We start from the raw sequence: 25,326 nt of genomic DNA, 5'->3' as shown, positions 1-25,326 counted from the left end.
CAGGACCAGGGGCTCTTCCTTGTCCTTCTCATCAACGTCCATGGGCTCGGTGTCATCCTGCTCATCAACTTCCATGGGCTCAGTCTCATCATTTTCATCCACTTCCATGGGCTCGGTGTCATCCTGCTCATCAACTTCCATGGGCTCGGTGTCGTCTTGCTCATCCACTTCCATGGGCTCGGTGTCGTCCTTCTCATCCACTTCCATATCCTCAATGGTGTCTCTGGCAGTCTGCATGAGACAGCACAATCTCCCTTGGGGTCCCTGTCCCCAGCATCCATCCCCACAGGGCTGCAGCCTGCCCAGGCAGTCAGGGCTGCCCCCCTCCCTGGTATGGCACTGTACCTCCGCTGGGACAGGAGCGCTCATCCTACTGGCGTTGATGCTCCAGTAGAAGTGCTGGAAAAGTCCAGGCAGCAGGAGCAGCTCAGCACCAAGGCACAGAACGAAGAGCGAGGGACAACCGAGTGCTGGCAGCGGGAACATCTTGGCACCGTGGCAGAGAGCAAAGAGTGGGGGAGAACTGAGTGCTGGCAGCAGGTGAACTGTCTGTTGTGCTGGTCTCCAGGCCCTGGACCTTCCACCTGGAGCACTCCAGGCTCCGTGATGTCACAGAAGCTTCAGGGCCACTCCTCTCTTGGAGATGGACGTCATGGAACCATCAAATCCTTGAGTGGTTTGGCTTGGAAGGGACCCTAAAAATCATCTGGTTCCAACCTGAGCAAGCTCCCAGCACTTCAACCCTGTCCAACGTGGCCTTGGATGTTGCTGGGGATGGGGCACCCACATGTGCACAGCTCCCTGTGTCAGGGACAAGCAGCCTCACATTAAAGAACTTCTTTCCAGCATCAAATCTCTTCCAACTCTCTTTCCGTTTGATCCCATTCCCCCTTGTCCCATCAGTACACTTCCTGAGGAAGAGTCACGCTCCTTCTTCCACCTTTCATTCACTGTGAATGTGCTCTGAGCTTGCCACACAAGCTTCAGCTCTCGTTCCTCAGCAGCCCCAACTTTTTCAGCTTTTACTCTTGGGGAGGTGTTCTAGTAGGCTCAGTAACTTGGTGGCTTGCTGTGGTTCTCAACAGCTTCTCTGAAACACCACAGGGATGTCAGTCCACAGTCCACAGCCCCGGGGGTGTCCAACAAGCCATGCACAGCACTGGCCTTGGGAATTGCCAAAGCCTGGGAGCTCTGTGGCTCCCAAAGTGATGGAGAGAGGAGGAGAAAATGAACAGGAGCAGCGCAGGGAGCCTGAATGGCAGAGATGGAAAGCCCATGGTCCTGGGTGCCTGTGCAGTGTTTGTGGAGGGTATCCTGATGGCCCTGGGATCTCTTCTGGGCATGCGGGGGTGTTTTTGGTGGAGGAAGTGCAGAAGAACATTTCTGAGCAGCCATGTGTGGGAAATGGTCTTTGGCTGAGGTAGAGGTTGAATTTTCCTGCGATGGCAAAGGAAGGAGATGGTTGCGTGTCCGGAAAGAGCAGCGGAGCAAAGTGCTGCCAGATCTTGGTGTTTCTGGGGGTGCTGGCACAGCCACGGGGCTGGGAGTCCCTGTGCACAGGGGGGTCCCCCTGACCCAGCCCTGGGCCCTGCTGGTGTTCCTGGGCTGGTGTCGCCAAGAGCAAAGGCGTCAGCAGCAGAGAGGGGGCTCTGACAGGAGCGGCCCTGCAGCAAAGGCACCAAAACCTGCTGAGGGCATGGAGATGTTCCTCAGCAGCTGCACTTCCTTTCTTTCTTTCTGTGCAAGCGTGGCTCACGGAAACAGCCCTTGAGCCAACAAGAAAGGCGTCAAGACCAACATGATGTGTGTTTTGGAATTTCTGTGTCATTTCTGTGTGGATTTACCCTTGCCCTGACTGTGTGTGCAACGCTGAAATCTGCGGGTTGAGGCTTGCAAGCCCTTAGCAATGATTTGGTGGCATAGGGGTGCTTCCTGTCCTTGCATTGAGACATGTAATTCCAAGGTATCGATGCATCAGCTGCTTTTCTTGTGGCAGGACTTGGGATTTTGGGTCAGCAGGCTGATTGCAGCGGCCCTGATCGCTGATGCTCAGGGGGATCTCCAGGTGCTTTGGGCTGCAGAGGCTCGGGCACACAGGGCTGGGGACAGCCCTGGCGGGGACAGCACCCAGGGCTGGGGACAGCTGGTGGGGACAGCAGTGTCCCTCAGCGCTGGCCTGGGAGACCAAAGCCTGTCCTGGTGGCCCTGCAGCTGATAAAGGGATGAATTGAGGACCAGCAATAACAGCATGCCTGCGGTGCCGCACCAGGATCAGCGTCTCCTGCTTGGAAAAGAAATGTCGCTGTGCTTTGACATTTCTTCCCAATAAAGACCTTGTCATTGGTGCAGTGACCAGGGCTTGATCCTCTGGGAGTACTTTGCCTGTTGGACACTCCTTTTGGCTGCGAGGCAGCTGAGTGCTTGCGGGGCAGGTGGGTGGCACGTCCCCAGCACAGGCACTGGGGGCTCTGCTCAAAGCCTGGGGCTTTCTCTTGATCCATCATCCCAAGGCCATGCAGTGACACCTCTTTGCACTGGGAGCAGCTTCAGATGGGATACGGGCCAGGACTTGTTCCCTGGCAGGGTGGGCAGGCCTGGCACAGGTTGCCCAGAGCAGCTGTGGCTGCCCCTGGATCCCTGGCAGTGCCCAAGGCCAGGCTGGAGCAGCGTGGGACAGTGGGAGGTGTCCCTGCCGTGGCAGAGCTTGCACTGGGTGGCACTGAAGGTTCCTTTGCACCCAGCCCATTCTGTGATCTTGTGTTTAATTGATTCCAATAGATTGTAGCTGTGGTTAAAAGAAATAATCGCAGGAGTGGGATATATTTTAGCTGGTAAGGAGTCCAAAGCAGTGGTGGGGGTGGGAGTTTGCTGCTTCCCCCTCCGCAGCTGTAGCTCTTGTGGCAGGTTGGTGGAGGGGATTTCACAGCTATTTCTACTGACTGGGTAGTTGACTTAGAGCTGGACAATGAATTAGAATGGAAAGTCTTCTCTCCCTTTGTGGGAGCAAGGGATGAGGTCTGGCAGCGGTAGGATTTGCAGCTCTTGGGGAAGAAGGGACAATTCTGTAAGACATCTATGCAGTGGCTACGTGAGGATGCACATCTTTTATTTGTCTGAGAGGCCAAGCTCCCGGACAGAGAGAACGGGCAAAGTGACAGCAGAGAAGAGAGAAGGAGGAGAAGGTACAGACATGCAGGCCGTTGGCTTGGGTGGGCCGTGGGATTGATGCCTTTTCTTGGAGGCCAGCTTCCCTGGTGCACTCAATTCTTGTCTCTTCCTGAGATTTAAATGCTGGGTGAGGAGCTCAGCAGTGCTGAAAGAAGAGCCCTGTCCTTTGTGATCCCTTTGGGATGGCACTGGAAGTGCCCTGAGTGCACATGCAGAGGCCCCGTCATGGCTTCTCATGCCAGGACACCGACACTGAATTGGCACCTACATGGCACCTAAACGGCTCCTGTGAATGACATTTAGGCCTTTGAAATAGCTGCTGCAAGTGGTATGAAACTGCTTTGTGAGCTGGGCCCTTGGCATGAGCTGTGAGGGGCCGAGGGCTGGCCTGAGCCAATGCTGTGTCCCCACAGCCTCAGCTGCACAGCAGGCACTGCCAGAGTGCCTGAACCCACTTTTGAAAGCATGCTTTAAACGGCAGCTGGTGCTGAGCTTCCCCTTGGCACCCTCTGACCAAAGAGTGGTTTGGTTACTGTGGGGGAGTTTGTTTTGTGAAGCATGCGGGATTTGCCAGTGCCCCCTGTGATGGGGATGCTCAGGGAGTGGGGAACACGGTCAGGGTGAGGATCCTGGGCACAGGGCAATGGAAAGCAGCAGGGGAAGCAAAGCCCAGAGGTTTTTGAGGCTGCAAGCCTTAAACATCAGCCCCTGCAGCAGCCCAGGTGCAGGTCCCAGAGTTGCCAAGGCTGTCGTGACCTTCAGAGCATGGAGGTGGATGTTGCATCCCTGTGCCTGATGCTGGCTCCTGCCCAGGAGTCCCAGTGGCTGCAGCAGGAAGGGTGGCAGGAGGTTTCCTTTGCTTTGTTGGCGTGGCTGCAGGGGCTGCTGCTGTCACAGCTCCCTCTCTGCTGGTGACAGCTTTGCCCTCGGGGACACTGCTGGGCCCCAGGAACAGCAGTGCTGGGTCAGTGGGACCTCCCTGCACAGGGACCCCCAGCCAGGGCTGGCTGTGCCAGCACCCCCCGGGACCTCCAGCCCCAGGAACCATGAGCAAGTGGAAACCACCACTGTGCAAAGGTTGCCCAAAGGAATTGCAAAGAGAGGCGGGGTTTTAATAAGAAATTGTATTTATTGAACAAAGGTGATCCAAACATTTCCAGAACATCTATCCTTCTAACAACAATGGATAGAACTTATTTACATGGAAGACTATACTTTTAACAATCTGGAACCAGTACTCCAACAACCTGGGTCCTATACAGTAACAATCTGGGACCTATACGGGAACAATCTAGAACCTAGAGATGAACAATCTAGGAGCTTTAGGCTAACAGCTCCTATAAAAACCCTCTAACATGTAGAACATATTTACAGCGGGGCCCTATCAATGCCCATTATCCCTGTCAATCGGGGAAGGAAGGAAGGAAGGAAGGAAGGAAGGAAGGAAAGAAGCAGCAGAGCAGGACTTCCTTGAGCACCATGTCCCTGAGGAGAGCCAGCCAGCCCCGCCCCAGGCTGGGCACTGCCTGTGGGCAGGGCAGGGCAGGGGAGCATCAGGTTGTCCTGCTCCTGGGGCTCCATCCTCACCCCAGGACCAGGGGCTCTTCCTTGTCCTTCTCATCAACGTCCATGGGCTCGGTGTCATCCTGCTCATCAACTTCCATGGGCTCAGTCTCATCATTTTCATCCACTTCCATGGGCTCGGTGTCATCCTGCTCATCAACTTCCATGGGCTCGGTGTCGTCTTTCTCATCAACTTCCATGGGCTCGGTGTCGTCTTGCTCATCAACTTCCATGGGCTCGGTGTCATCCTTCTCATCCACTTCCATATCCTCAATGGTGTCTCTGGCAGTCTGCATGAGACAGCACAATCTCCCTTGGGGTCCCTGTCCCCAGCATCCATCCCCACAGGGCTGCAGCCTGCCCAGGCAGTCAGGGCTGCCCCCCTCCCTGGTATGGCACTGTACCTCCGCTGGGACAGGAGCGCTCATCCTACTGGCGTTGATGCTCCAGTAGAAGTGCTGGAAAAGTCCAGGCAGCAGGAGCAGCTCAGCACCAAGGCACAGAACGAAGAGCGAGGGACAACCGAGTGCTGGCAGCGGGAACATCTTGGCACCGTGGCAGAGAGCAAAGAGTGGGGGAGAACTGAGTGCTGGCAGCAGGTGAACTGTCTGTTGTGCTGGTCTCCAGGCCCTGGACCTTCCACCTGGAGCACTCCAGGCTCCGTGATGTCACAGAAGCTTCAGGGCCACTCCTCTCTTGGAGATGGACGTCATGGAACCATCAAATCCTTGAGTGGTTTGGCTTGGAAGGGACCCTAAAAATCATCTGGTTCCAACCTGAGCAACCTCCCAGCACTTCAACCCTGTCCAACGTGGCCTTGGATGTTGCTGGGGATGGGGCACCCACATGTGCACAGGTCCCTGTGTCAGGGACAAGCAGCCTCACATTAAAGAACTTCTTTCCAGCATCAAATCTCTTCCAACTCTCTTTCCGTTTGATCCCATTCCCCCTTGTCCCATCAGTACACTTCCTGAGGAAGAGTCACGCTCCTTCTTCCACCTTTCATTCACTGTGAATGTGCTCTGAGCTTGCCACACAAGCTTCAGCTCTCGTTCCTCAGCAGCCCCAACTTTTTCAGCTTTTACTCTTGGGGAGGTGTTCTAGTAGGCTCAGTAACTTGGTGGCTTGCTGTGGTTCTCAACAGCTTCTCTGAAACACCACAGGGATGTCAGTCCACAGTCCACAGCCCCGGGGGTGTCCAACAAGCCATGCACAGCACTGGCCTTGGGAATTGCCAAAGCCTGGGAGCTCTGTGGCTCCCAAAGTGATGGAGAGAGGAGGAGAAAATGAACAGGAGCAGCGCAGGGAGCCTGAATGGCAGAGATGGAAAGCCCATGGTCCTGGGTGCCTGTGCAGTGTTTGTGGAGGGTATCCTGATGGCCCTGGGATCTCTTCTGGGCATGCGGGGGTGTTTTTGGTGGAGGAAGTGCAGAAGAACATTTCTGAGCAGCCATGTGTGGGAAATGGTCTTTGGCTGAGGTAGAGGTTGAATTTTCCTGCGATGGCAAAGGAAGGAGATGGTTGCGTGTCCGGAAAGAGCAGCGGAGCAAAGTGCTGCCAGATCTTGGTGTTTCTGGGGGTGCTGGCACAGCCACGGGGCTGGGAGTCCCTGTGCACAGGGGGGTCCCCCTGACCCAGCCCTGGGCCCTGCTGGTGTTCCTGGGCTGGTGTCGCCAAGAGCAAAGGCGTCAGCAGCAGAGAGGGGGCTCTGACAGGAGCGGCCCTGCAGCAAAGGCACCAAAACCTGCTGAGGGCATGGAGATGTTCCTCAGCAGCTGCACTTCCTTTCTTTCTTTCTGTGCAAGCGTGGCTCACGGAAACAGCCCTTGAGCCAACAAGAAAGGCGTCAAGACCAACATGATGTGTGTTTTGGAATTTCTGTGTCATTTCTGTGTGGATTTACCCTTGCCCTGACTGTGTGTGCAACGCTGAAATCTGCGGGTTGAGGCTTGCAAGCCCTTAGCAATGATTTGGTGGCATAGGGGTGCTTCCTGTCCTTGCATTGAGACATGTAATTCCAAGGTATCGATGCATCAGCTGCTTTTCTTGTGGCAGGACTTGGGATTTTGGGTCAGCAGGCTGATTGCAGCGGCCCTGATCGCTGATGCTCAGGGGGATCTCCAGGTGCTTTGGGCTGCAGAGGCTCGGGCACACAGGGCTGGGGACAGCCCTGGCGGGGACAGCACCCAGGGCTGGGGACAGCTGGTGGGGACAGCAGTGTCCCTCAGCGCTGGCCTGGGAGACCAAAGCCTGTCCTGGTGGCCCTGCAGCTGATAAAGGGATGAATTGAGGACCAGCAATAACAGCATGCCTGCGGTGCCGCACCAGGATCAGCGTCTCCTGCTTGGAAAAGAAATGTCGCTGTGCTTTGACATTTCTTCCCAATAAAGACCTTGTCATTGGTGCAGTGACCAGGCTTTGATCCTCTGGGAGTACTTTGCCTGTTGGACACTCCTTTTGGCTGCGAGGCAGCTGAGTGCTTGCGGGGCAGGTGGGTGGCACGTCCCCAGCACAGGCACTGGGGGCTCTGCTCAAAGCCTGGGGCTTTCTCTTGATCCATCATCCCAAGGCCATGCAGTGACACCTCTTTGCACTGGGAGCAGCTTCAGATGGGATACGGGCCAGGACTTGTTCCCTGGCAGGGTGGGCAGGCCTGGCACAGGTTGCCCAGAGCAGCTGTGGCTGCCCCTGGATCCCTGGCAGTGCCCAAGGCCAGGCTGGAGCAGCGTGGGACAGTGGGAGGTGTCCCTGCCGTGGCAGAGCTTGCACTGGGTGGCACTGAAGGTTCCTTTGCACCCAGCCCATTCTGTGATCTTGTGTTTAATTGATTCCAATAGATTGTAGCTGTGGTTAAAAGAAATAATCGCAGGAGTGGGATATATTTTAGCTGGTAAGGAGTCCAAAGCAGTGGTGGGGGTGGGAGTTTGCTGCTTCCCCCTCCGCAGCTGTAGCTCTTGTGGCAGGTTGGTGGAGGGGATTTCACAGCTATTTCTACTGACTGGGTAGTTGACTTAGAGCTGGACAATGAATTAGAATGGAAAGTCTTCTCTCCCTTTGTGGGAGCAAGGGATGAGGTCTGGCAGCGGTAGGATTTGCAGCTGTCGGGGAAGAAGGGACAATTCTGTAAGACATCTATGCAGTGGCTACGTGAGGATGCACATCTTTTATTTGTCTGAGAGGCCAAGCTCCCGGACAGAGAGAACGGGCAAAGTGACAGCAGAGAAGAGAGAAGGAGGAGAAGGTACAGACATGCAGGCCGTTGGCTTGGGTGGGCCGTGGGATTGATGCCTTTTCTTGGAGGCCAGCTTCCCTGGTGCACTCAATTCTTGTCTCTTCCTGAGATTTAAATGCTGGGTGAGGAGCTCAGCAGTGCTGAAAGAAGAGCCCTGTCCTTTGTGATCCCTTTGGGATGGCACTGGAAGTGCCCTGAGTGCACATGCAGAGGCCCCGTCATGGCTTCTCATGCCAGGACACCGACACTGAATTGGCACCTACATGGCACCTAAACGGCTCCTGTGAATGACATTTAGGCCTTTGAAATAGCTGCTGCAAGTGGTATGAAACTGCTTTGTGAGCTGGGCCCTTGGCATGAGCTGTGAGGGGCCGAGGGCTGGCCTGAGCCAATGCTGTGTCCCCACAGCCTCAGCTGCACAGCAGGCACTGCCAGAGTGCCTGAACCCACTTTTGAAAGCATGCTTTAAACGGCAGCTGGTGCTGAGCTTCCCCTTGGCACCCTCTGACCAAAGAGTGGTTTGGTTACTGTGGGGGAGTTTGTTTTGTGAAGCATGCGGGATTTGCCAGTGCCCCCTGTGATGGGGATGCTCAGGGAGTGGGGAACACGGTCAGGGTGAGGATCCTGGGCACAGGGCAATGGAAAGCAGCAGGGGAAGCAAAGCCCAGAGGTTTTTGAGGCTGCAAGCCTTAAACATCAGCCCCTGCAGCAGCCCAGGTGCAGGTCCCAGAGTTGCCAAGGCTGTCGTGACCTTCAGAGCATGGAGGTGGATGTTGCATCCCTGTGCCTGATGCTGGCTCCTGCCCAGGAGTCCCAGTGGCTGCAGCAGGAAGGGTGTCAGGAGGTTTCCTTTGCTTTGTTGGCGTGGCTGCAGGGGCTGCTGCTGTCACAGCTCCCTCTCTGCTGGTGACAGCTTTGCCCTCGGGGACACTGCTGGGCCCCAGGAACAGCAGTGCTGGGTCAGTGGGACCTCCCTGCACAGGGACCCCCAGCCAGGGCTGGCTGTGCCAGCACCCCCCGGGACCTCCAGCCCCAGGAACCATGAGCAAGTGGAAACCACCACTGTGCAAAGGTTGCCCAAAGGAATTGCAAAGAGAGGCGGGGTTTTAATAAGAAATTGTATTTATTGAACAAAGGTGATCCAAACATTTCCAGAACATCTATCCTTCTAACAACAATGGATAGAACTTATTTACATGGAAGACTATACTTTTAACAATCTGGAACCAGTACTCCAACAACCTGGGACCTATACAGTAACAATCTGGGACCTATACGGGAACAATCTAGAACCTAGAGATGAACAATCTAGGAGCTTTAGGCTAACAGCTCCTATAAAAACCCTCTAACATGTAGAACATATTTACAGCGGGGCCCTATCAATGCCCATTATCCCTGTCAATCGGGGAAGGAAGGAAGGAAGGAAGGAAGGAAGGAAGGAAAGAAGCAGCAGAGCAGGACTTCCTTGAGCACCATGTCCCTGAGGAGAGCCAGCCAGCCCCGCCCCAGGCTGGGCACTGCCTGTGGGCAGGGCAGGGCAGGGGAGCATCAGGTTGTCCTGCTCCTGGGGCTCCATCCTCACCCCAGGACCAGGGGCTCTTCCTTGTCCTTCTCATCAACGTCCATGGGCTCGGTGTCATCCTGCTCATCAACTTCCATGGGCTCAGTCTCATCATTTTCATCCACTTCCATGGGCTCGGTGTCATCCTGCTCATCAACTTCCATGGGCTCGGTGTCGTCTTTCTCATCAACTTCCATGGGCTCGGTGTCGTCTTGCTCATCAACTTCCATGGGCTCGGTGTCATCCTTCTCATCCACTTCCATATCCTCAATGGTGTCTCTGGCAGTCTGCATGAGACAGCACAATCTCCCTTGGGGTCCCTGTCCCCAGCATCCATCCCCACAGGGCTGCAGCCTGCCCAGGCAGTCAGGGCTGCCCCCCTCCCTGGTATGGCACTGTACCTCCGCTGGGACAGGAGCGCTCATCCTACTGGCGTTGATGCTCCAGTAGAAGTGCTGGAAAAGTCCAGGCAGCAGGAGCAGCTCAGCACCAAGGCACAGAACGAAGAGCGAGGGACAACCGAGTGCTGGCAGCGGGAACATCTTGGCACCGTGGCAGAGAGCAAAGAGTGGGGGAGAACTGAGTGCTGGCAGCAGGTGAACTGTCTGTTGTGCTGGTCTCCAGGCCCTGGACCTTCCACCTGGAGCACTCCAGGCTCCGTGATGTCACAGAAGCTTCAGGGCCACTCCTCTCTTGGAGATGGACGTCATGGAACCATCAAATCCTTGAGTGGTTTGGCTTGGAAGGGACCCTAAAAATCATCTGGTTCCAACCTGAGCAAGCTCCCAGCACTTCAACCCTGTCCAACGTGGCCTTGGATGTTGCTGGGGATGGGGCACCCACATGTGCACAGGTCCCTGTGTCAGGGACAAGCAGCCTCACATTAAAGAACTTCTTTCCAGCATCAAATCTCTTCCAACTCTCTTTCCGTTTGATCCCATTCCCCCTTGTCCCATCAGTACACTTCCTGAGGAAGAGTCACGCTCCTTCTTCCACCTTTCATTCACTGTGAATGTGCTCTGAGCTTGCCACACAAGCTTCAGCTCTCGTTCCTCAGCAGCCCCAACTTTTTCAGCTTTTACTCTTGGGGAGGTGTTCTAGTAGGCTCAGTAACTTGGTGGCTTGCTGTGGTTCTCAACAGCTTCTCTGAAACACCACAGGGATGTCAGTCCACAGTCCACAGCCCCGGGGGTGTCCAACAAGCCATGCACAGCACTGGCCTTGGGAATTGCCAAAGCCTGGGAGCTCTGTGGCTCCCAAAGTGATGGAGAGAGGAGGAGAAAATGAACAGGAGCAGCGCAGGGAGCCTGAATGGCAGAGATGGAAAGCCCATGGTCCTGGGTGCCTGTGCAGTGTTTGTGGAGGGTATCCTGATGGCCCTGGGATCTCTTCTGGGCATGCGGGGGTGTTTTTGGTGGAGGAAGTGCAGAAGAACATTTCTGAGCAGCCATGTGTGGGAAATGGTCTTTGGCTGAGGTAGAGGTTGAATTTTCCTGCGATGGCAAAGGAAGGAGATGGTTGCGTGTCCGGAAAGAGCAGCGGAGCAAAGTGCTGCCAGATCTTGGTGTTTCTGGGGGTGCTGGCACAGCCACGGGGCTGGGAGTCCCTGTGCACAGGGGGGTCCCCCTGACCCAGCCCTGGGCCCTGCTGGTGTTCCTGGGCTGGTGTCGCCAAGAGCAAAGGCGTCAGCAGCAGAGAGGGGGCTCTGACAGGAGCGGCCCTGCAGCAAAGGCACCAAAACCTGCTGAGGGCATGGAGATGTTCCTCAGCAGCTGCACTTCCTTTCTTTCTTTCTGTGCAAGCGTGGCTCACGGAAACAGCCCTTGAGCCAACAAGAAAGGCGTCAAGACCAACATGATGTGTGTTTTGGAATTTCTGTGTCATTTCTGTGTGGATTTACCCTTGCCCTGACTGTGTGTGCAACGCTGAAATCTGCGGGTTGAGGCTTGCAAGCCCTTAGCAATGATTTGGTGGCATAGGGGTGCTTCCTGTCCTTGCATTGAGACATGTAATTCCAAGGTATCGATGCATCAGCTGCTTTTCTTGTGGCAGGACTTGGGATTTTGGGTCAGCAGGCTGATTGCAGCGGCCCTGATCGCTGATGCTCAGGGGGATCTCCAGGTGCTTTGGGCTGCAGAGGCTCGGGCACACAGGGCTGGGGACAGCCCTGGCGGGGACAGCACCCAGGGCTGGGGACAGCTGGTGGGGACAGCAGTGTCCCTCAGCGCTGGCCTGGGAGACCAAAGCCTGTCCTGGTGGCCCTGCAGCTGATAAAGGGATGAATTGAGGACCAGCAATAACAGCATGCCTGCGGTGCCGCACCAGGATCAGCGTCTCCTGCTTGGAAAAGAAATGTCGCTGTGCTTTGACATTTCTTCCCAATAAAGACCTTGTCATTGGTGCAGTGACCAGGGCTTGATCCTCTGGGAGTACTTTGCCTGTTGGACACTCCTTTTGGCTGCGAGGCAGCTGAGTGCTTGCGGGGCAGGTGGGTGGCACGTCCCCAGCACAGGCACTGGGGGCTCTGCTCAAAGCCTGGGGCTTTCTCTTGATCCATCATCCCAAGGCCATGCAGTGACACCTCTTTGCACTGGGAGCAGCTTCAGATGGGATACGGGCCAGGACTTGTTCCCTGGCAGGGTGGGCAGGCCTGGCACAGGGTGCCCAGAGCAGCTGTGGCTGCCCCTGGATCCCTGGCAGTGCCCAAGGCCAGGCTGGAGCAGCGTGGGACAGTGGGAGGTGTCCCTGCCGTGGCAGAGCTTGCACTGGGTGGCACTGAAGGTTCCTTTGCACCCAGCCCATTCTGTGATCTTGTGTTTAATTGATTCCAATAGATTGTAGCTGTGGTTAAAAGAAATAATCGCAGGAGTGGGATATATTTTAGCTGGTAAGGAGTCCAAAGCAGTGGTGGGGGTGGGAGTTTGCTGTTTCCCCCTCCGCAGCTGTAGCTCTTGTGGCAGGTTGGTGGAGGGGATTTCACAGCTATTTCTACTGACTGGGTAGTTGACTTAGAGCTGGACAATGAATTAGAATGGAAAGTCTTCTCTCCCTTTGTGGGAGCAAGGGATGAGGTCTGGCAGCGGTAGGATTTGCAGCTGTCGGGGAAGAAGGGACAATTCTGTAAGACATCTATGCAGTGGCTACGTGAGGATGCACATCTTTTATTTGTCTGAGAGGACAAGCTCCCGGTCAGAGAGAACGGGCAAAGTGACAGCAGAGAAGAGAGAAGGAGGAGAAGGTACAGACATGCAGGCCGTTGGCTTGGGTGGGCCGTGGGATTGATGCCTTTTCTTGGAGGCCAGCTTCCCTGGTGCACTCAATTCTTGCTTCTTCCTGAGATTTAAATGCTGGGTGAGGAGCTCAGCAGTGCTGAAAGAAGAGCCCTGTCCTTTGTGATCCCTTTGGGATGGCACTGGAAGTGCCCTGAGTGCACATGCAGAGGCCCCTTCATGGCTTCTCATGCCAGGACACCGACACTGAATTGGCACCTACATGGCACCTAAATGGCTCCTGTGAATGACATTTAGGCCTTTGAAATAGCTGCAGCAAGTGGTGTGAAACTGCTTTGTGAGCTGGGCCCTTGGCATGAGCTGTGAGGGGCTGAGGGCTGGCCTGAGCCAGTGCTGTGTCCCCACAGCCTCAGCTGCACAGCAGGCACTGCCAGAGTGCCTGAACCCACTTTTGAAAGCATGCTTTAAACGGCAGCTGGTGCTGAGCTTCCCCTTGGCACCCTCTGACCAAAGAGTGGTTTGGTTACTGTGGGGGAGTTTGTTTTGTGAAGCGTGTGGGATTTGCCAATGGCCCCTGTGATGGGGATGCTCAGGGAGTGGGGAACACGGTCAGGGTGAGGATCCTGGGCACAGAGCAAAGGAAGGCAGCGGGGGAAGCAAAGCCCAGAGGCTTTGGAGGCTGCAAGCCTTAAACATCAGCCCCTGCAGCAGCCCAGGTGCAGGTCCCAGAGTTGCCAAGGCTGTCGTGACCTTCAGAGCATGGAGGTGGATGTTGCATCTCTGTGCCTGATGCTGGCTCCTGCCCAGGAGTCCCAGTGGCTGCAGCAGGAAGGGTGGCAGGAGGTTTCCTTTGCTTTGTTGGCGTGGCTGCAGGGGCTGCTGCTGTCACAGCTCCCTCTCTGCTGGTGACAGCTTTGCCCTCGGGGACACTGCTGGGCCCCAGGAACAGCAGTGCTGGGTCAGTGGGACCTCCCTGCACAGGGACCCCCAGCCAGGGCTGGCTGTGCCAGCACCCCCAGGGACCTCCAGCCCCAGGAACCATGAGCAAGTGGAAACCACCACTGTGCAAATGTTGCCCAAAGGAATTGCAAAGAGAGGCGGGGTTTTAATAAGAAATTGTATTTATTGAACAAAGGTGATCCAAACATTTCCAGAACATGTATCCTTCTAACAACAATGGATAGAACTTATTTACATGGAAGACTATACTTTTAACAATCTGGAACCAGTACTCCAACAACCTGGGACCTATACAGTAACGATCTGGGACCTATACGGGAACAATCTAGAACCTAGAGATGAACAATCTAGGAGCTTGAGGCTAACAGTTCCTATAAAAACCCTCTAACATGTCGAACATATTTACAGCGGGGCCCTATCAATGCCCATTATCCCTGTCAATCGGGGAAGGAAGGAAGGAAGGAAGGAAGGAAGGAAGGAAAGAAGCAGCAGAGCAGGACTTCCTTGAGCACCATGTCCCTGAGGAGAGCCAGCCAGCCCCGCCCCAGGCTGGGCACTGCCTGTGGGCAGGGCAGGGCAGGGGAGCATCAGGTTGTCCTGCTCCTGGGGCTCCATCCTCACCCCAGGACCAGGGGCTCTTCCTTGTCCTTCTCATCAACGTCCATGGGCTCGGTGTCATCCTGCTCATCAACTTCCATGGGCTCAGTCTCATCATTTTCATCCACTTCCATGGGCTCGGTGTCATCCTGCTCATCAACTTCCATGGGCTCGGTGTCGTCCTTCTCATCAACTTCCATGGGCTCGGTGTCGTCTTGCTCATCAACTTCCATGGGCTCGGTGTCGTCCTTCTCATCCACTTCCATATCCTCAATGGTGTCTCTGGCAGTCTGCATGAGACAGCACAATCTCCCTTGGGGTCCCTGTCCCCAGCATCCATCCCCACAGGGCTGCAGCCTGCCCAGGCAGTCAGGGCTGCCCCCCTCCCTGGTATGGCACTGTACCTCCGCTGGGACAGGAGCGCTCATCCTACTGGCGTTGATGCTCCAGTAGAAGTGCTGGAAAAGTCCAGGCAGCAGGAGCAGCTCAGCACCAAGGCACAGAACGAAGAGCGAGGGACAACCGAGTGCTGGCAGCGGGAACATCTTGGCACCGTGGCAGAGAGCAAAGAGTGGGGGAGAACTGAGTGCTGGCAGCAGGTGAACTGTCTGTTGTGCTGGTCTCCAGGCCCTGGACCTTCCACCTGGAGCACTCCAGGCTCCGTGATGTCACAGAAGCTTCAGGGCCACTCCTCTCTTGGAGATGGACGTCATGGAACCATCAAATCCTTGAGTGGTTTGGCTTGGAAGGGACCCTAAAAATCATCTGGTTCCAACCTGAGCAAGCTCCCAGCACTTCAACCCTGTCCAACGTGGCCTTGGATGTTGCTGGGGATGGGGCACCCACATGTGCACAGGTCCCTGTGTCAGGGACAAGCAGCCTCACATTAAAGAACTTCTTTCCAGCATCAAATCTCTTCCAACTCTCTTTCCGTTTGATCCCATTCCCCCTTGTCCCATCAGTACACTTCCTGAGGAAGAGTCACGCTCCTTCTTCCACCTTTCATTCACTGTGAATGTGCTCTGAGCTTGCCACACAAGCTTCAGCTCTCGTTCCTCAGCAGCCCCAACTTTTTCAGCTTTTACTCTTGGGGAGGTGTTCTAGTAGGCTCAGTAACTTGGTGGCTTGCTGTGGTTCTCAACAGCTTCTCTGAAACACCACAGGGATGTCAGTCCACAGTCCACAGCCCCGGGGGTGTCCAACAAGCCATGCACAGCACTGGCCTTGGGAATTGACAAAGCCTGGGAGCTCTGTGGCTCCCAAAGTGATGGAGAGAGGAGGAGAAAATGAACAGGAGCAGCGCAGGGAGCCTGAATGGCAGAGATGGGAAGCCCATGGTCCTGGGTGCCTGTGCAGTGTTTGTGGAGGATATCCTGATGGCCCTGGGATCTCTTCTGGGCCTGCAGGGGTGTTTTTGGTGGAGGAAGTGCAGAAGAACATTTCTGAGCAGCCATGTGTGGGAAATGGTCTTTGGCTGAGGTAGAGGTTGAATTTTCCTGCGATGGCAAAGGAAGGAGATGGTTGCGTGTCCGGAAAGAGCAGCGGAGCAAAGCGCTGCCAGATCTTGGTGTTTCTGGGGGTGCTGGCACAGCCACGGGGCTGGGGGTCCCTGTGCACAGGGGGGTCCCCCTGACCCAGCCCTGGGCCCTGCTGGTGTTCCTGGGCTGGTGTTGCCAAGAGCAAAGGTGTCAGCAGCAGAGAGGGGGCTCTGACAGGAGCGGCCCTGCAGCAAAGGCACCAAAACCTGCTGAGGGCATGGAGATGTTCCTCAGCAGCTGCACTTCCTTTCTTTCTTTCTGTGCAAGCGTGGCCCACGGAAACAGCCCTTGAGCCAACAAGAAAGGCGTCAAGACCAACATGATGTGTGTTTTGGAATTTCTGTGTCATTTCTGTGTGGATTTACCCTTGCCCTGACTGTGTGTGCAACGCTGAAATCTCCAGGTTGAGGCTTGCAAGCCCTTAGCAATGATTTGGTGGCATAGGGGTGCTTCCTGTCCTTGCATTGAGACATGTAATTCCAAGGTATCGATGAATCAGCTGCTTTTCTTGTGGCAGGACTTGGGATTTTGGGTCAGCAGGCTGATTGCAGCGGCCCTGATCGCTGATGCTCAGGGGGATCTCCAGGTGCTTTGGGCTGCAGAGGCTCGGGCACACAGGGCTGGGGACAGCCCTGGCGGGGACAGCACCCAGGGCTGGGGACAGCTGGTGGGGACAGCAGTGTCCCTCAGCGCTGGCCTGGGAGACCAAAGCCTGTCCTGGTGGCCCTGCAGCTGATAAAGGGATGAATTGAGGACCAGCAATAACAGCATACCTGCGGTGCCGCACCAGGATCAGCGTCTCCTGCTTGGAAAAGAAATGTCGCTGTGCTTTGACATTTCTTCCCAATAAAGACCTTGTCATTGGTGCAGTGACCAGGGCTTGATCCTCTGGGAGTACTTTGCCTGTTGGACACTCCTTTTGGCTGCGAGGCAGCTGAGTGCTTGCGGGGCAGGTGGGTGGCACGTCCCCAGCACAGGCACTGGGGGCTCTGCTCAAAGCCTGGGGCTTTCTCTTGATCCATCATCCCAAGGCCATGCAGTGACACCTCTTTGCACTGGGAGCAGCTTCAGATGGGATACGGGCCAGGACTTGTTCCCTGGCAGGGTGGGCAGGCCTGGCACAGGGTGCCCAGAGCAGCTGTGGCTGCCCCTGGATCCCTGGCAGTGCCCAAGGCCAGGCTGGAGCAGCGTGGGACAGTGGGAGGTGTCCCTGCCGTGGCAGAGCTTGCACTGGGTGGCACTGAAGGTTCCTTTGCACCCAGCCCATTCTGTGATCTTGTGTTTAATTGATTCCAATAGATTGTAGCTGTGGTTAAAAGAAATAATCGCAGGAGTGGGATATATTTTAGCTGGTAAGGAGTCCAAAGCAGTGGTGGGGGTGGGAGTTTGCTGTTTCCCCCTCCGCAGCTGTAGCTCTTGTGGCAGGTTGGTGGAGGGGATTTCACAGCTATTTCTACTGACTGGGTAGTTGACTTAGAGCTGGACAATGAATTAGAATGGAAAGTCTTCTCTCCCTTTGTGGGAGCAAGGGATGAGGTCTGGCAGCGGTAGGATTTGCAGCTGTCGGGGAAGAAGGGACAATTCTGTAAGACATCTATGCAGTGCCTACGTGAGGATGCACATCTTTTATTTGTCTGAGAGGACAAGCTCCCGGTCAGAGAGAAGGGGCAAAGTGACAGCAGAGAAGAGAGAAGGAGGAGAAGGTACAGACATGCAGGCCGTTGGCTTGGGTGGGCCGTGGGATTGATGCCTTTTCTTGGAGGCCAGCTTCCCTGGTGCACTCAATTCTTGTCTCTTCCTGAGATTTAAATGCTGGGTGAGGAGCTCAGCAGTGCTGAAAGAAGAGCCCTGTCCTTTGTGATCCCTTTGGGATGGCACTGGAAGTGCCCTGAGTGCACATGCAGGGGCCCCTTCATGGCTTCTCATGCCAGGACACCGACACTGAATTGGCACCTACATGGCACCTAAATGGCTCCTGTGAATGACATTTAGGCCTTTGAAATAGCTGCAGCAAGTGGTGTGAAACTGCTTTGTGAGCTGGGCCCTTGGCATGAGCTGTGAGGGGCTGAGGGCTGGCCTGAGCCAGTGCTGTGTCCCCACAGCCTCAGCTGCACAGCAGGCACTGCCAGAGTGCCTGAACCCACTTTTGAAAGCATGCTTTAAACGGCAGCTGGTGCTGAGCTTCCCCTTGGCACCCTCTGACCAAAGAGTGGTTTGGTTACTGTGGGGGAGTTTGTTTTGTGAAGCGTGTGGGATTTGCCAATGGCCCCTGTGATGGGGATGCTCAGGGAGTGGGGAACACGGTCAGGGTGAGGATCCTGGGCACAGAGCAAAGGAAGGCAGCGGGGGAAGCAAAGCCCAGAGGCTTTGGAGGCTGCAAGCCTTAAACATCAGCCCCTGCAGCAGCCCAGGTGCAGGTCCCAGAGTTGCCAAGGCTGTCGTGACCTTCAGAGCATGGAGGTGGATGTTGCATCTCTGTGCCTGATGCTGGCTCCTGCCCAGGAGTCCCAGTGGCTGCAGCAGGAAGGGTGGCAGGAGGTTTCCTTTGCTTTGTTGGCGTGGCTGCAGGGGCTGCTGCTGTCACAGCTCCCTCTCTGCTGGTGACAGCTTTGCCCTCGGGGACACTGCTGGGCCCCAGGAACAGCAGTGCTGGGTCAGTGGGACCTCCCTGCACAGGGACCCCCAGCCAGGGCTGGCTGTGCCAGCACCCCCCGGGACCTCCAGCCCCAGGAACCATGAGCAAGTGGAAACCACCACTGTGCAAATGTTGCCCAAAGGAATTGCAAAGAGAGGCGGGGTTTTAATAAGAAATTGTATTTATTGAACAAAGGTGATCCAAACATTTCCAGAACATGTATCCTTCTAACAACAATGGATAGAACTTATTTACATGGAAGACTATACTTTTAACAATCTGGAACCAGTACTCCAACAACCTGGGTCCTATACAGTAACGATCTGGGACCTATACGGGAACAATCTAGAACCTAGAGATGAACAATCTAGGAGCTTGAGGCTAACAGTTCCTATAAAAACCCTCTAACATGTCGAACATATTTACAGCGGGGCCCTATCAATGCCCATTATCCCTGTCAATCTGGGAAGGAAGGAAGGAAGGAAGGAAGGAAGGAAGGAAGGAAGGAAGGAAGGAAGGAAAGAAGCAGCAGAGCAGGACTTCCTTGAGCACCATGTCCCTGAGGAGAGCCAGCCAGCCCCGCCCCAGGCTGGGCACTGCCTGTGGGCAGGGCAGGGCAGGGGAGCATCAGGTTGTCCTGCTCCTGGGGCTCCATCCTCACCCCAGGACCAGGGGCTCTTCCTTGTCCTTCTCATCAACGTCCATGGGCTCGGTGTCATCCTGCTCATCAACTTCCATGGGCTCAGTCTCATCATTTTCATCCACTTCCATGGGCTCGGTGTCATCCTGCTCATCAACTTCCATGGGCTCGGTGTCGTCCTTCTCATCAACTTCCATGGGCTCGGTGTCGTCTTGCTCATCAACTTCCATGGGCTCGGTGTCATCCTTCTCATCCACTTCCATATCCTCAATGGTGTCTCTGGCAGTCTGCATGAGACAGCACAATCTCCCTTGGGGTCCCTGTCCCCAGCATCCATCCCCACAGGGCTGCAGCCTGCCCAGGCAGTCAGGGCTGCCCCCCTCCCTGGTATGGCACTGTACCTCCGCTGGGACAGGAGCGCTCATCCTACTGGCGTTGATGCTCCAGTAGAAGTGCTGGAAAAGTCCAGGCAGCAGGAGCAGCTCAGCACCAAGGCACAGAACGAAGAGCGAGGGACAACCGAGTGCTGGCAGCGGGAACATCTTGGCACCGTGGCAGAGAGCAAAGAGTGGGGGAGAACTGAGTGCTGGCAGCAGGTGAACTGTCTGTTGTGCTGGTCTCCAGGCCCTGGACCTTCCACCTGGAGCACTCCAGGCTCCGTGATGTCACAGAAGCTTCAGGGCCACTCCTCTCTTGGAGATGGACGTCATGGAACCATCAAATCCTTGAGTGGTTTGGCTTGGAAGGGACCCTAAAAATCATCTGGTTCCAACCTGAGCAAGCTCCCAGCACTTCAACCCTGTCCAACGTGGCCTTGGATGTTGCTGGGGATGGGGCACCCACATGTGCACAGGTCCCTGTGTCAGGGACAAGCAGCCTCACATTAAAGAACTTCTTTCCAGCATCAAATCTCTTCCAACTCTCTTTCCGTTTGATCCCATTCCCCCTTGTCCCATCAGTACACTTCCTGAGGAAGAGTCACGCTCCTTCTTCCACCTTTCATTCACTGTGAATGTGCTCTGAGCTTGCCACACAAGCTTCAGCTCTCGTTCCTCAGCAGCCCCAACTTTTTCAGCTTTTACTCTTGGGGAGGTGTTCTAGTAGGCTCAGTAACTTGGTGGCTTGCTGTGGTTCTCAACAGCTTCTCTGAAACACCACAGGGATGTCAGTCCACAGTCCACAGCCCCGGGGGTGTCCAACAAGCCATGCACAGCACTGGCCTTGGGAATTGCCAAAGCCTGGGAGCTCTGTGGCTCCCAAAGTGATGGAGAGAGGAGGAGAAAATGAACAGGAGCAGCGCAGGGAGCCTGAATGGCAGAGATGGAAAGCCCATGGTCCTGGGTGCCTGTGCAGTGTTTGTGGAGGGTATCCTGATGGCCCTGGGATCTCTTCTGGGCATGCGGGGGTGTTTTTGGTGGAGGAAGTGCAGAAGAACATTTCTGAGCAGCCATGTGTGGGAAATGGTCTTTGGCTGAGGTAGAGGTTGAATTTTCCTGCGATGGCAAAGGAAGGAGATGGTTGCGTGTCCGGAAAGAGCAGCGGAGCAAAGTGCTGCCAGATCTTGGTGTTTCTGGGGGTGCTGGCACAGCCACGGGGCTGGGAGTCCCTGTGCACAGGGGGGTCCCCCTGACCCAGCCCTGGGCCCTGCTGGTGTTCCTGGGCTGGTGTCGCCAAGAGCAAAGGCGTCAGCAGCAGAGAGGGGGCTCTGACAGGAGCGGCCCTGCAGCAAAGGCACCAAAACCTGCTGAGGGCATGGAGATGTTCCTCAGCAGCTGCACTTCCTTTCTTTCTTTCTGTGCAAGCGTGGCTCACGGAAACAGCCCTTGAGCCAACAAGAAAGGCGTCAAGACCAACATGATGTGTGTTTTGGAATTTCTGTGTCATTTCTGTGTGGATTTACCCTTGCCCTGACTGTGTGTGCAACGCTGAAATCTGCGGGTTGAGGCTTGCAAGCCCTTAGCAATGATTTGGTGGCATAGGGGTGCTTCCTGTCCTTGCATTGAGACATGTAATTCCAAGGTATCGATGCATCAGCTGCTTTTCTTGTGGCAGGACTTGGGATTTTGGGTCAGCAGGCTGATTGCAGCGGCCCTGATCGCTGATGCTCAGGGGGATCTCCAGGTGCTTTGGGCTGCAGAGGCTCGGGCACACAGGGCTGGGGACAGCCCTGGCGGGGACAGCACCCAGGGCTGGGGACAGCTGGTGGGGACAGCAGTGTCCCTCAGCGCTGGCCTGGGAGACCAAAGCCTGTCCTGGTGGCCCTGCAGCTGATAAAGGGATGAATTGAGGACCAGCAATAACAGCATACCTGCGGTGCCGCACCAGGATCAGCGTCTCCTGCTTGGAAAAGAAATGTCGCTGTGCTTTGACATTTCTTCCCAATAAAGACCTTGTCATTGGTGCAGTGACCAGGGCTTGATCCTCTGGGAGTACTTTGCCTGTTGGACACTCCTTTTGGCTGCGAGGCAGCTGAGTGCTTGCGGGGCAGGTGGGTGGCACGTCCCCAGCACAGGCACTGGGGGCTCTGCTCAAAGCCTGGGGCTTTCTCTTGATCCATCATCCCAAGGCCATGCAGTGACACCTCTTTGCACTGGGAGCAGCTTCAGATGGGATACGGGCCAGGACTTGTTCCCTGGCAGGGTGGGCAGGCCTGGCACAGGGTGCCCAGAGCAGCTGTGGCTGCCCCTGGATCCCTGGCAGTGCCCAAGGCCAGGCTGGAGCAGCGTGGGACAGTGGGAGGTGTCCCTGCCGTGGCAGAGCTTGCACTGGGTGGCACTAAAGGTTCCTTTGCACCCAGCCCATTCTGTGATCTTGTGTTTAATTGATTCCAATAGATTGTAGCTGTGGTTAAAAGAAATAATCGCAGGAGTGGGATATATTTTAGCTGGTAAGGAGTCCAAAGCAGTGGTGGGGGTGGGAGTTTGCTGTTTCCCCCTCCGCAGCTGTAGCTCTTGTGGCAGGTTGGTGGAGGGGATTTCACAGCTATTTCTACTGACTGGGTAGTTGACTTAGAGCTGGACAATGAATTAGAATGGAAAGTCTTCTCTCCCTTTGTGGGAGCAAGGGATGAGGTCTGGCAGCGGTAGGATTTGCAGCTGTCGGGGAAGAAGGGACAATTCTGTAAGACATCTATGCAGTGCCTACGTGAGGATGCACATCTTTTATTTGTCTGAGAGGACAAGCTCCCGGTCAGAGAGAACGGGCAAAGTGACAGCAGAGAAGAGAGAAGGAGGAGAAGGTACAGACATGCAGGCCGTTGGCTTGGGTGGGCCGTGGGATTGATGCCTTTTCTTGGAGGCCAGCTTCCCTGGTGCACTCAATTCTTGTCTCTTCCTGAGATTTAAATGCTGGGTGAGGAGCTCAGCAGTGCTGAAAGAAGAGCCCTGTCCTTTGTGATCCCTTTGGGATGGCACTGGAAGTGCCCTGAGTGCACATGCAGAGGCCCCGTCATGGCTTCTCATGCCAGGACACCGACACTGAATTGGCACCTACATGGCACCTAAATGGCTCCTGTGAATGACATTTAGGCCTTTGAAATAGCTGCTGCAAGTGGTATGAAACTGCTTTGTGAGCTGGGCCCTTGGCATGAGCTGTGAGGGGCCGAGGGCTGGCCTGAGCCAGTGCTGTGTCCCCACAGCCTCAGCTGCACAGCAGGCACTGCCAGAGTGCCTGAACCCACTTTTGAAAGCATGCTTTAAACGGCAGCTGGTGCTGAGCTTCCCCTTGGCACCCTCTGACCAAAGAGTGGTTTGGTTACTGTGGGGGAGTTTGTTTTGTGAAGCGTGCGGGATTTGCCAGTGCCCCCTGTGATGGGGATGCTCAGGGAGTGGGGAACACGGTCAGGGTGAGGATCCTGGGCACAGGGCAATGGAAAGCAGCAGGGGAAGCAAAGCCCAGAGGTTTTTGAGGCTGCAAGCCTTAAACATCAGCCCCTGCAGCAGCCCAGGTGCAGGTCCCAGAGTTGCCAAGGCTGTCGTGACCTTCAGAGCATGGAGGTGGATGTTGCATCCCTGTGCCTGATGCTGGCTCCTGCCCAGGAGTCCCAGTGGCTGCAGCAGGAAGGGTGGCAGGAGGTTTCCTTTGCTTTGTTGGCGTGGCTGCAGGGGCTGCTGCTGTCACAGCTCCCTCTCTGCTGGTGACAGCTTTGCCCTCGGGGACACTGCTGTGCCCCAGGAACAGCAGTGCTGGGTCAGTGGGACCTCCCTGCACAGCGACCCCCAGCCAGGGCTGGCTGTGCCAGCACCCCCAGGGACCTCCAGCCCCAGGAACCATGAGCAAGTGGAAACCACCACTGTGCAAAGGTTGCCCAAAGGAATTGCAAAGAGAGGCGGGGTTTTAATAAGAAATTGTATTTATTGAACAAAGGTGATCCAAACATTTCCAGAACATGTATCCTTCTAACAACAATGGATAGAACTTATTTACATGGAAGACTATACTTTTAACAATCTGGAACCAGTACTCCAACAACCTGGGACCTATACAGTAACAATCTGGGACCTATACGGGAACAATCTAGAACCTAGAGATGAACAATCTAGGAGCTTTAGGCTAACAGCTCCTATAAAAACCCTCTAACATGTAGAACATATTTACAGCGGGGCCCTATCAATGCCCATTATCCCTGTCAATCGGGGAAGGAAGGAAGGAAGGAAGGAAGGAAGGAAGGAAAGAAGCAGCAGAGCAGGACTTCCTTGAGCACCATGTCCCTGAATAGAGCCAGCCAGCCCCGCCCCAGGCTGGGCACTGCCTGTGGGCAGGGCAGGGCAGGGGAGCATCAGGTTGTCCTGCTCCTGGGGCTCCATCCTCACCCCAGGACCAGGGGCTCTTCCTTGTCCTTCTCATCAACGTCCATGGGCTCGGTGTCATCCTGCTCATCAACTTCCATGGGCTCAGTCTCATCATTTTCATCCACTTCCATGGGCTCGGTGTCATCCTGCTCATCAACTTCCATGGGCTCGGTGTCGTCCTTCTCATCAACTTCCATGGGCTCGGTGTCGTCTTGCTCATCAACTTCCATGGGCTCGGTGTCGTCCTTCTCATCCACTTCCATATCCTCAATGGTGTCTCTGGCAGTCTGCATGAGACAGCACAATCTCCCTTGGGGTCCCTGTCCCCAGCATCCATCCCCACAGGGCTGCAGCCTGCCCAGGCAGTCAGGGCTGCCCCCCTCCCTGGTATGGCACTGTACCTCCGCTGGGACAGGAGCGCTCATCCTACTGGCGTTGATGCTCCAGTAGAAGTGCTGGAAAAGTCCAGGCAGCAGGAGCAGCTCAGCACCAAGGCACAGAACGAAGAGCGAGGGACAACCGAGTGCTGGCAGCGGGAACATCTTGGCACCGTGGCAGAGAGCAAAGAGTGGGGGAGAACTGAGTGCTGGCAGCAGGTGAACTGTCTGTTGTGCTGGTCTCCAGGCCCTGGACCTTCCACCTGGAGCACTCCAGGCTCCGTGATGTCACAGAAGCTTCAGGGCCACTCCTCTCTTGGAGATGGACGTCATGGAACCATCAAATCCTTGAGTGGTTTGGCTTGGAAGGGACCCTAAAAATCATCTGGTTCCAACCTGAGCAAGCTCCCAGCACTTCAACCCTGTCCAACGTGGCCTTGGATGTTGCTGGGGATGGGGCACCCACATGTGCACAGCTCCCTGTGTCAGGGACAAGCAGCCTCACATTAAAGAACTTCTTTCCAGCATCAAATCTCTTCCAACTCTCTTTCCGTTTGATCCCATTCCCCCTTGTCCCATCAGTACACTTCCTGAGGAAGAGTCACGCTCCTTCTTCCACCTTTCATTCACTGTGAATGTGCTCTGAGCTTGCCACACAAGCTTCAGCTCTCGTTCCTCAGCAGCCCCAACTTTTTCAGCTTTTACTCTTGGGGAGGTGTTCTAGTAGGCTCAGTAACTTGGTGGCTTGCTGTGGTTCTCAACAGCTTCTCTGAAACACCACAGGGATGTCAGTCCACAGTCCACAGCCCCGGGGGTGTCCAACAAGCCATGCACAGCACTGGCCTTGGGAATTGCCAAAGCCTGGGAGCTCTGTGGCTCCCAAAGTGATGGAGAGAGGAGGAGAAAATGAACAGGAGCAGCGCAGGGAGCCTGAATGGCAGAGATGGGAAGCCCATGGTCCTGGGTGCCTGTGCAGTGTTTGTGGAGGGTATCCTGATGGCCCTGGGATCTCTTCTGGGCATGCGGGGGTGTTTT

The 25,326-nt window shown here is 55.4% G+C and overlaps 1 protein-coding gene across 1 annotated transcript in view; it reads left to right on the top strand.

The window, feature by feature from the left end:
- SIL1 (SIL1 nucleotide exchange factor) overlaps positions 1-25,326 on the top strand; it is a 730,974-nt gene that overhangs the window by 485,925 nt on the left and 219,723 nt on the right. The gene's annotated exons all lie outside the window — the stretch shown is intronic.

Source organism: Cinclus cinclus, chromosome 14 (genome assembly GCF_963662255.1).
Source record: "Cinclus cinclus chromosome 14, bCinCin1.1, whole genome shotgun sequence".
Lineage (NCBI taxonomy): Eukaryota > Metazoa > Chordata > Aves > Passeriformes > Cinclidae > Cinclus > Cinclus cinclus.
Note: the sequence above shows the minus strand (reverse complement) of the source record. Positions and strands in the feature narration are given on the sequence as shown.